We start from the raw sequence: 8,238 nt of genomic DNA on the forward strand, positions 1-8,238 counted from the left end.
CTGCAAGGCACCCAGATGAAAGGGGTGGCTGAAGAGATCCAGAGTGTGGATGGGCAGCTGATGGGCTGGGACTGTGAAGAGATTCAGTCAGTAGCTGAAGGCAAAGGGGAAGACAACACCTCCCAGACAGATGAGCTGGCTGGAGCTGAGGGGCTGCTTCTGACTTATTTCTCCACTCCCTGGATAGGCACCTGGAACCTCTGGAATCTGACACCACTCAGAGATTGGGACGGCATGCAATAATAATATTTCAAAATGTAACGTCAACAGGAACTTGAATGCTTTATCAGAAAGTGCTGAAATGTGTATGCAATTGAGAACAGAAAAATGATGGGCAAAGGAAAGGTTGAGTAGCCCCATCGCTTCCTGTCATATTCCCTCTATCCAAAGCTGTCCTTCTTTAATTTGACTGGCTTCTATGGCAAATCTGTTACACACATTTGCATGTGGTTAGGCCTAAGAAGACTGATGAGATGTTATCCATTAGGCAAAAGATGCTTCATAGGCTCTTGAGTTTGATGGAATCTTTACGAGGCAAAATGACTATTTGCACAAAAACAATTTTTGTACACATTCCACCAATTTATCCGATCCCTCCTTCTGTGCCTGTTAGATCAATCCATCAACCTCTGATGGATGATTTAGAAAGGACTGGGTGCAGCATCACTTTTGCTGCACACGTGTTCTAGTATCCATACTCATCAGAGTTCCATCTCAACGCTGCTCCTTCCTTGGAAGCGTCTTTGGGATTGAAGTAGGCAATAAACACTCATAAACATCATAAAGATTCAGTCAAGTGTAGAGGTTTACTTGACAGACATAAAAACATATTGGTAGCAAATATATACAGACATTCACCACTGCCATGGTCAAGGCATGCTTAGAGTCCAACAAGAGTGCAAGACTCTCTCTCTGCTTTTCTCACCGCAAGACGCAAGCAAGAGACTCACAACAAGTTACAACAAGTTACACAGAATCATTGCTATCCATACTTCCTGTCATACTGCCAGTGCCGGATTTACATATAAGCCAAACAAGCTATAGCTTAGGGCCCCACTCTCTTGGGGGTCCCCCAAAAATTTCACTATTAATATACTTCTTCTTAATTGTATTTCAGTTCATCAGTTACAGTACTTTGATATAATACATGTTTTGTTATGTGCAAATGGCTTTCGATATCTATTAGGTCCATAAATTACCATATAGCATATATTCAACACAAAAAACAGCAACAATTTGTTGTTGACAAAGGACAGCTGGACATATAAAGGGTCCCATTACCTTCAGTAGCTTAGGGCCTCATCAAACTTAAATCCGGCCCTGCATAGTGCTCATGCTCATAGTTACAGTTCCCACAGAAAATGTCCTTGCATAGACAAAACAGTCTCAGCCTTCTGCTGCTGCTTCTCTGTTCTCTGTTTCTGGAACAAATGATTCTCACACACAGAGAGAGAATATCCAACAGTGCCTATGAAATTTAAGGGTGTAAGCTATCCAATCACTCCATTGTCATGCTGGGGGAAAACTGCACCTGCTGGGTTTTTCCTAACAATCATTTTATAAAATACCAAGAACTTCTGTCAAGAAAAAGATATCAGTTATAGATAATGTATAATCCATGCTTTCACAACATACCCATATAGAGGTAGAATCCACATACTCTATGCTCAGTGCAATGTCTGCATAGAACCTAAACATATACAGATTGCTTGCTTTGAAAAGGGTCATACTCCTGTTGAAGAAGCAGGTTCATAGTCTGACTGTGCTCCTGGATCTACCACTGTCACTACAGGCCCAGGCAACCTTAGTGGCTAGGAGTGTCTTTTAACAGCTCTGTCTGAAAGGAAGCTATAGCCATTTCTGGGCTGGAATAGCCTGACAACAGTTGTCCATGCACTGGTAACCTCTAGACTGGATACTCCAACACAATCAAAGTGGGGCTGCCCTTGAGGTTGACCCAGAAACTGCAGCTAGTGCCAAATGTGTCAGTTCGGCAGCTCAAGATATTGCCATCACATTACTCTGCTATTGAAAAAATTGTCCTGGCTGCCAATTAGCTACTGGGCTAAGTTCAAGGTGCTGGTACTGGTTTACAAAGCCTTATACAACTTCAAACCAGGATACCTAAGAGATCATCTTATTCCTTATAGTCTCAGCCAATCACTACACTCCTGCATATACAATCCTATAAAGACATCTGTTTCACACGATTTTGGAATAGGGTCGTAGGGAGCACCTATTTGTAACTCCCTCCCATTACAGATCAGACTGGTGCCATCTGTATTGTCTTTCTGTTTTAAGACTTTCCTCCTTCAACAAGCCATCTAAGTGGAGATCCTAGTTGGTATCTATTGCATTTGACATTGTTTGCTTGTTTTATATATAGGCAATTGTTCTCTATACAGTATATTCTTATTGTGCAGTGAATTGCTTTGAGGTGCTTAATAGAAAGTGATTAATAATGTATGTATGTAGGCCTCTGTCTCCAGGATTTGAAAGTTATCCTCACTCCATAGGGTTTTTCTGCTCATGCAGAGAATGATTCCAGGTTTTAGGAGGCTCCTGCAACAGGAGCTGCAGCGGTGGTTGCTGCTGCCACCCAGCAACAATAATGATGGCAGTGGGCCCTGATGGGGCCATTAGGCTTTGGCACATGCCCAAGTGTGCTGCATGCCAGGCCTGGTGTCAACCTTTAGAAAGCCCTATTACGTTTTTTATCTGAACCGAAAATGAACCTAATCTAACGTTAATAAACATTTGGAAAGCTGAAGCGAAACACTAAGATCTGTTAAGGAAATTGAAATTACAGTGGTACCTCGGGTTACATACGTTTCAGGTTACAGACTCCACTAACCCAGAAATAGTGCTTCTGGTTAAGAACTTTGCTTCAGGATAAGAACAGAAATCGGGCTCCGGCAGCGCAGCAGCAGGAGGCCTCATTAGCTAAAGTGGTGCTTCAGGTTAAGAACAGTTTCAGGTTAAGAACGGACCTCCGGAATGAATTATGTACTTAACCCGAGGTACCACTGTACTCTTCTTTTTTAAAATGTATTTTTTATTAAAGATTTCTTGGTTTACAAAAGTATGTGCCATGTCTCTTTTTTCAAGTTACATTTTCTACAGATCAGACCCCACCCCCACCCACCATGGCCCCCTCCACCTCTTGAAATTACTCTTCTGATCTGATTCATGATCTGTATTCTCTTTAAGTAGAATACAGTACTGACAATCCATTTCAAAGCATGAATGTACAAGGCAGTATTTAATAAAAACAGCCATGCATTTGTGTTCCTTTTGCAAAGCTGGACTAGACCCACAACAAAAATCAAGGAGTGTTTATGGGAGGTTATTTGGACTTGTATAAGTTCCACTTATATGCTATAAAAATGTAAGAAAAGTCCTGTTAAATCAGACTAAAGGCCTCCTTAGTCCAGCATTCTGTTCTCAAAATGGCTAACCAGATGCCCTTGGGAAACTTACAAGTAGGGCATGAGCCCAACAGCACTCTAATATGACTTTTTTGTGGGGGACTCTCTTCTGAAATAAAACTTCTATAACTGTGTCCCTTGTTGCCCCACTGAATACATTTTTAAACAGAATTTGTCTGAAGGCTCACTAATAAAGTGATTGTGCCTTTTCTTTTTTGTACACAGACACAAGCTTTTATGCCTCAAACTTGGGTAAGTACCAGATGATTTTTCACTGGCAGCAAAGACCCTAATTATCCTTTTCTAATTAAAAGGTTTGTGGGAGCATTAGCAAAGAAGAGAGATGACTAGCAATTAATGAATGGCTGACACAGCACATGCAAGCACTCTGAAAAAGACATTGAACCCACCATGAAGTTTCTCTACCACATTGTTCTTTTTACTTGTGCACAGGAGTGAGGGATATACTTCACTCATAACCAACATTTTAAAGAGAACACTTAGCAAATTGCCAGCACAGCAAGCTTTTTACATTTTTAATTTTCTAAAATATGTAATAATTTCAGGTAAATTGGCAAAATGCATTAGCATTTCTCTCTTTTCGTCTGATGAAAAAAATAAAACATGGGAAATCTCTTCAGGGCCTGGACTAATCTTCCTCCTCAGCTGACTCCCACATTTTCAGGTGGTGCTTCAAAGGAATGTGACATGAAAATCAACCATGTCTTCACAACCAACATAGACATCTATCAGCCCATTGTTAAGTTCAAGTCATGGGTGTCTGCAGGCAGGGTAAGGAGGAGCATTTCCCATCACCCAGATGGAAATCTCCAGATTCCGAGCGTTACCATTTTAAGATTAAGTTCCTAGGACCTGAGATATATGTGAGGCAGAAAGTGCAGACCTCACTTGTTTTCTGCGAAACTAGCCTGATGGTGCCGTTCAGTGCTTTTAGCTAATGAATGAAATCATAGCAATGATTTGATACAATGGAAAACAAACATGGGCAATTAGACAAGAAGGCTAGATTGAAACACCTGCTGCTTATAGACTCAAAGAGATGGAAGCTTTTGACTTGTTTTCAAGCCTTTTTTGCTAGGCTTTCCTGCTGGACTGCTGTCCCACAGAAAACAATTCAGATAGCTCAGATATTAGTGTACGGGTGATTTGAGAGAGGCATGTCAACCCAAAAATAAATGGTAACAGCAAAGAGAGGAGTTCATGATCTTTCTGAGATCTTATAGGTGGAAATGTGATTTCCTCCCTCCCTGATGTTTGTAAACATTTTCTTCTGCCATTGCCAATGCGTGTTAAATCCATACATTATGCCCATCCTGCAAGGGATTGGGCTGTAGCTGAGACCATGGATTATGCTCCTTCAAAGTAAACCAGCATTGTTAAACCCATTTCGCTAGGGAGAGAGGATTAGAGTAGTGTATGTATTCCAGTTTTATTATTCTTGCACATTGATGGTTTTTGTTTTTTAGGGAAATACAGTGTTTTGCAGGGTTGTAAAGTTGATTATATAGCAGTAGTGCAATTAAGGGTTGGAGGAGGATGAAGACTTCATCAGTGAGTAAAAGGGTATTTGTTTGCTTATTTTATTAGATTTCTTACCCAATCCCTGGGTGAGTTACAATAATAAAATACACAATTATAAAACAAATAAAACAGTTACAACCATAAAACAAGGAAAGTGCCAAACAGTTTCATGTATAAAACAATTAAAAACAAGTCTATATATAAAACAATACCAACATTTAAAATAAGTCCATATATAAAAACATGTTATCTGGACCAGTCTACTTGTACAGACAGCAAATCTACTCATTGAGAACCAATGAAGGGGTAGACTGAAAATAAGTTTCTCAGAAACCAGGTCTACCCAGACCTCACCACTGTTCAGTCATCATATACACCAGAAATGGCAACCTGTCCTATGCACCTATGCACGCATGCATGTTTGAATGTATACATATGAGAAGTCTCAGAAGTCAGAGTAATGTAACTCTTCTTAGTCTTTCTCCACAGTAGCAGTGTTAGCTTTTATGATGCTGAAAGGCAGGGTATCTCCTACTCTCCCATGTAAGATTGCGTTCCATTGCGTATCACAGTATAGTTTGCAGTTGATACCTTATTCACTTTTGTGTGAGAGAGAAAGTGTATGTGAAACGACAGCCTGGTGTTTACACCCATCACCCTTGACTGCCATGAAGATAATATTTTGCAATTACTGTATTGTGGTTTGTGATGTTCTACATAGCAATTAGTGTACTCCATGTTGCATAATGGTCTGCTTGTGCAAGATGTCCCATAACTAAGCTTGTTTGTCTACTAAGTCAATCATAAATGTACAAACCATGTTTATTCTTTTCTAAATTATTTTAAACAGGAAGTCTTCTGCTTACAGGAGTTGCACAGGAACTAGTAACACAGGATGTCTTACAGAAGGCCCTGTAACACAGGAAGTCCTAGTGTAACACAAGAAATATTACAAGAGGCCCTGTTGTCTCGCCTCCAAAAGAGGTCTGGTTGTTGGAAATGTGAAATGGGGTCTTTTCTGGGCAGTACCTGGTTGTAGAATTTCTTCCCAAAGGAGGTGAAAGTATCAGGGATGCAGGTGGCGCTGTGGTCTAAAGCACTGAGCCACTTGGGCTTGCTGATCAGAAGGTTGGCGGTTTGAATTCCCCACAACTGGGTGAGCTCAGGGTCCCAGCTCCTGTCAACCTAGCAGTTCGAAAGCACACCAGTGCAAGTAGATAAGTATGTATCGCTGCGGCAGGAAGGTAAACTGTGTTTCATGCTGGCCACATGACCCGGAAAGTTGTCTTGTTTGTGGACAAACGCCAGCTCTCTTGGCCTGAAAGCAATATGAGCGTTCCATAGTCGCCTTTGACTGCACTTAACCTTTCAGGGGTCCTTTACCTTTACCTTTTTCCCTGGTTATGGAATTTCTTCCCAAAGGAGGTGAAAGTATCAGTGGGCAATGAAAACATTCTTATTTCACAAGGCTTTTAGTGGTTTTTAATACAGTGGTACCTCGGGTTAAGTGCTTAATTCGTTCCGGAGGTCCATTCTTAACCTGAAACTGTTCTTAACCTGAAGCACCACTTTAGCTAATGGGGCCTCCTGCTGCTGCCACGCCGCCGGAGCACGATTTCTGTTCTCATCCTGAAGCAAAGTTCTTAACCTGAAGCACTATTTCTGGGTTAGTGGAGTCTGTAACCTGAAGCATATGTAACCTGAAGTGTATGTAACCCGAGGTACCACTGTACAGTATTCAATTGAAGGTTTTATTACTGTTGCTTTTGAGGTTTTTATTGGTTACATTGTGATTTTTGCTATTTTATGTGAATGGCTTTGTGGGTCCTTATTACAGATTAAATAATTTACAGTATAATCCTATGCATTTTTTTGTCAAAAGTACATCTCACTACGTTCAGTAGGGCTTCTGCTCAGGAAAGTGGGCACTGCAAACCCCATCATCTCTGACCATTGGCCATGCTGACTGAGACTATTGGGAGTTCTAGTTCAATATCTGGAGGGACACAGGTTAGTGACTCCTGGTGTATAATATTGCATTTAGATATAAAATTATATTGAGGTTGCACCAAGTAGATAGAAGAGGGTATAGAAAAAAAGATTAATAGTGTTATTTGAATGTTTTATTGAATAGTTATTACTTAAATGTTTAAAATTGTTGTTTTTGATTGTTTTTACTGATAATTTTCTTATTTTACTCTTTGTAAGCTGTTTTGCGGCTGTTGGGTTTTTTCTTTTCTCTTTTTACAATCAAGTGGTATATAATAATGAAAATAAAATGTTTTGAGCTAATCCTCAAAATTCTTAATGGTGAATGATCTAGATCAAAACACTTTCCTTAATGTGAAGGTGCAATGGACTTTTTGGTAAGCTGAGATTCAGAAGTTATCAATATTTATTTTAATGAAATTGTAAACAAAATATTAATTTCATATCGCCTAAGTTTTATGCTTAGAAATGATAATTTGTATCTTGTTTAATGTTTATGTAGGTCAGCCTCTCCCAGCTTAATGCCCTCCAGATGTTTTGGACTACAATTCTCACATCATCTTTGACCATTGGCCATGGCTGCCTGAAGGGAGTTACAACGTAAGAATTGATTGAAATTTTCATTCTTAATCATAAAACTTAGGGAATAAGAAATTACAATTCTGTTTAGATTGCAATAAAAGAAACATTGATAACTTCCAAACCTCATATTACCAAAAAGTCAATTGTGCCTTCATATTAAGGAACTGTTTTGATCTCCCCTTCTCACATTCCTACAAGTTTAGAAATTCTGGCACAGTATTGCACAAATACTTTTGGCTTCTTCTTTCAACATACTTCGCATTTTTAGGCACACGTTCAGCAGTTCCTCCCCCCCAACAGTTGAAATACTTAATACACAGTTCTATAAACCCAGTTTTAGGAATGTTTGCTCAGATGTTAGTCTCAATTTTAGTGTGGCTTACTCCCATATGTGTGCATAGAATTGTACGCTTAATGTAACCATTTGTTTGATATTCTTGGAATCAAGCTAGATTTTAGCTTGGTGTTTCTGGTATCTTCTCTCTCATACATCCTGGATGTTGGTTTACATTATGGATGTATGCTTGGTATTATTTTGTAAATACTATTGCTACAAGTTCGTCATGGTCTTTGGCTAGAACATGGGTCGGCAAACTAAGGTCCGTGGGCCGGATGAGGCCCAATTGCCTTGTGGATCCGGCCTGTGGATGGTCCGGGAATCACCGCATGACTCACCAGTGTGCATGTTCTTTCCCTC

General features: G+C 40.0%; 2 long non-coding RNA genes across 2 annotated transcripts; one reads left to right on the forward strand and one right to left on the reverse strand.

The window, feature by feature from the left end:
* Positions 1-787: 787 nt before the first annotated feature.
* Positions 788-2,781, reverse strand: LOC310743398. Its single transcript, XR_014538999.1, has 2 exons — positions 1,221-2,781; positions 788-904 (listed from the first exon to the last, which is right to left on the reverse strand). It is a non-coding gene; the product is annotated as an uncharacterized lncRNA (long non-coding RNA).
* An 879-nt stretch (positions 2,782-3,660) lies between these two features.
* Positions 3,661-7,613, forward strand: LOC310743395. The gene is made up of 2 exons (XR_014538992.1): positions 3,661-6,980; positions 7,462-7,613. It is a non-coding gene; the product is annotated as an uncharacterized lncRNA (long non-coding RNA).
* Positions 7,614-8,238: the final 625 nt, after the last annotated feature.

This window comes from Podarcis filfolensis (genome assembly GCF_964270895.1).
Source record: "Podarcis filfolensis genome assembly, chromosome: 10".
NCBI lineage: Eukaryota > Metazoa > Chordata > Lepidosauria > Squamata > Lacertidae > Podarcis > Podarcis filfolensis.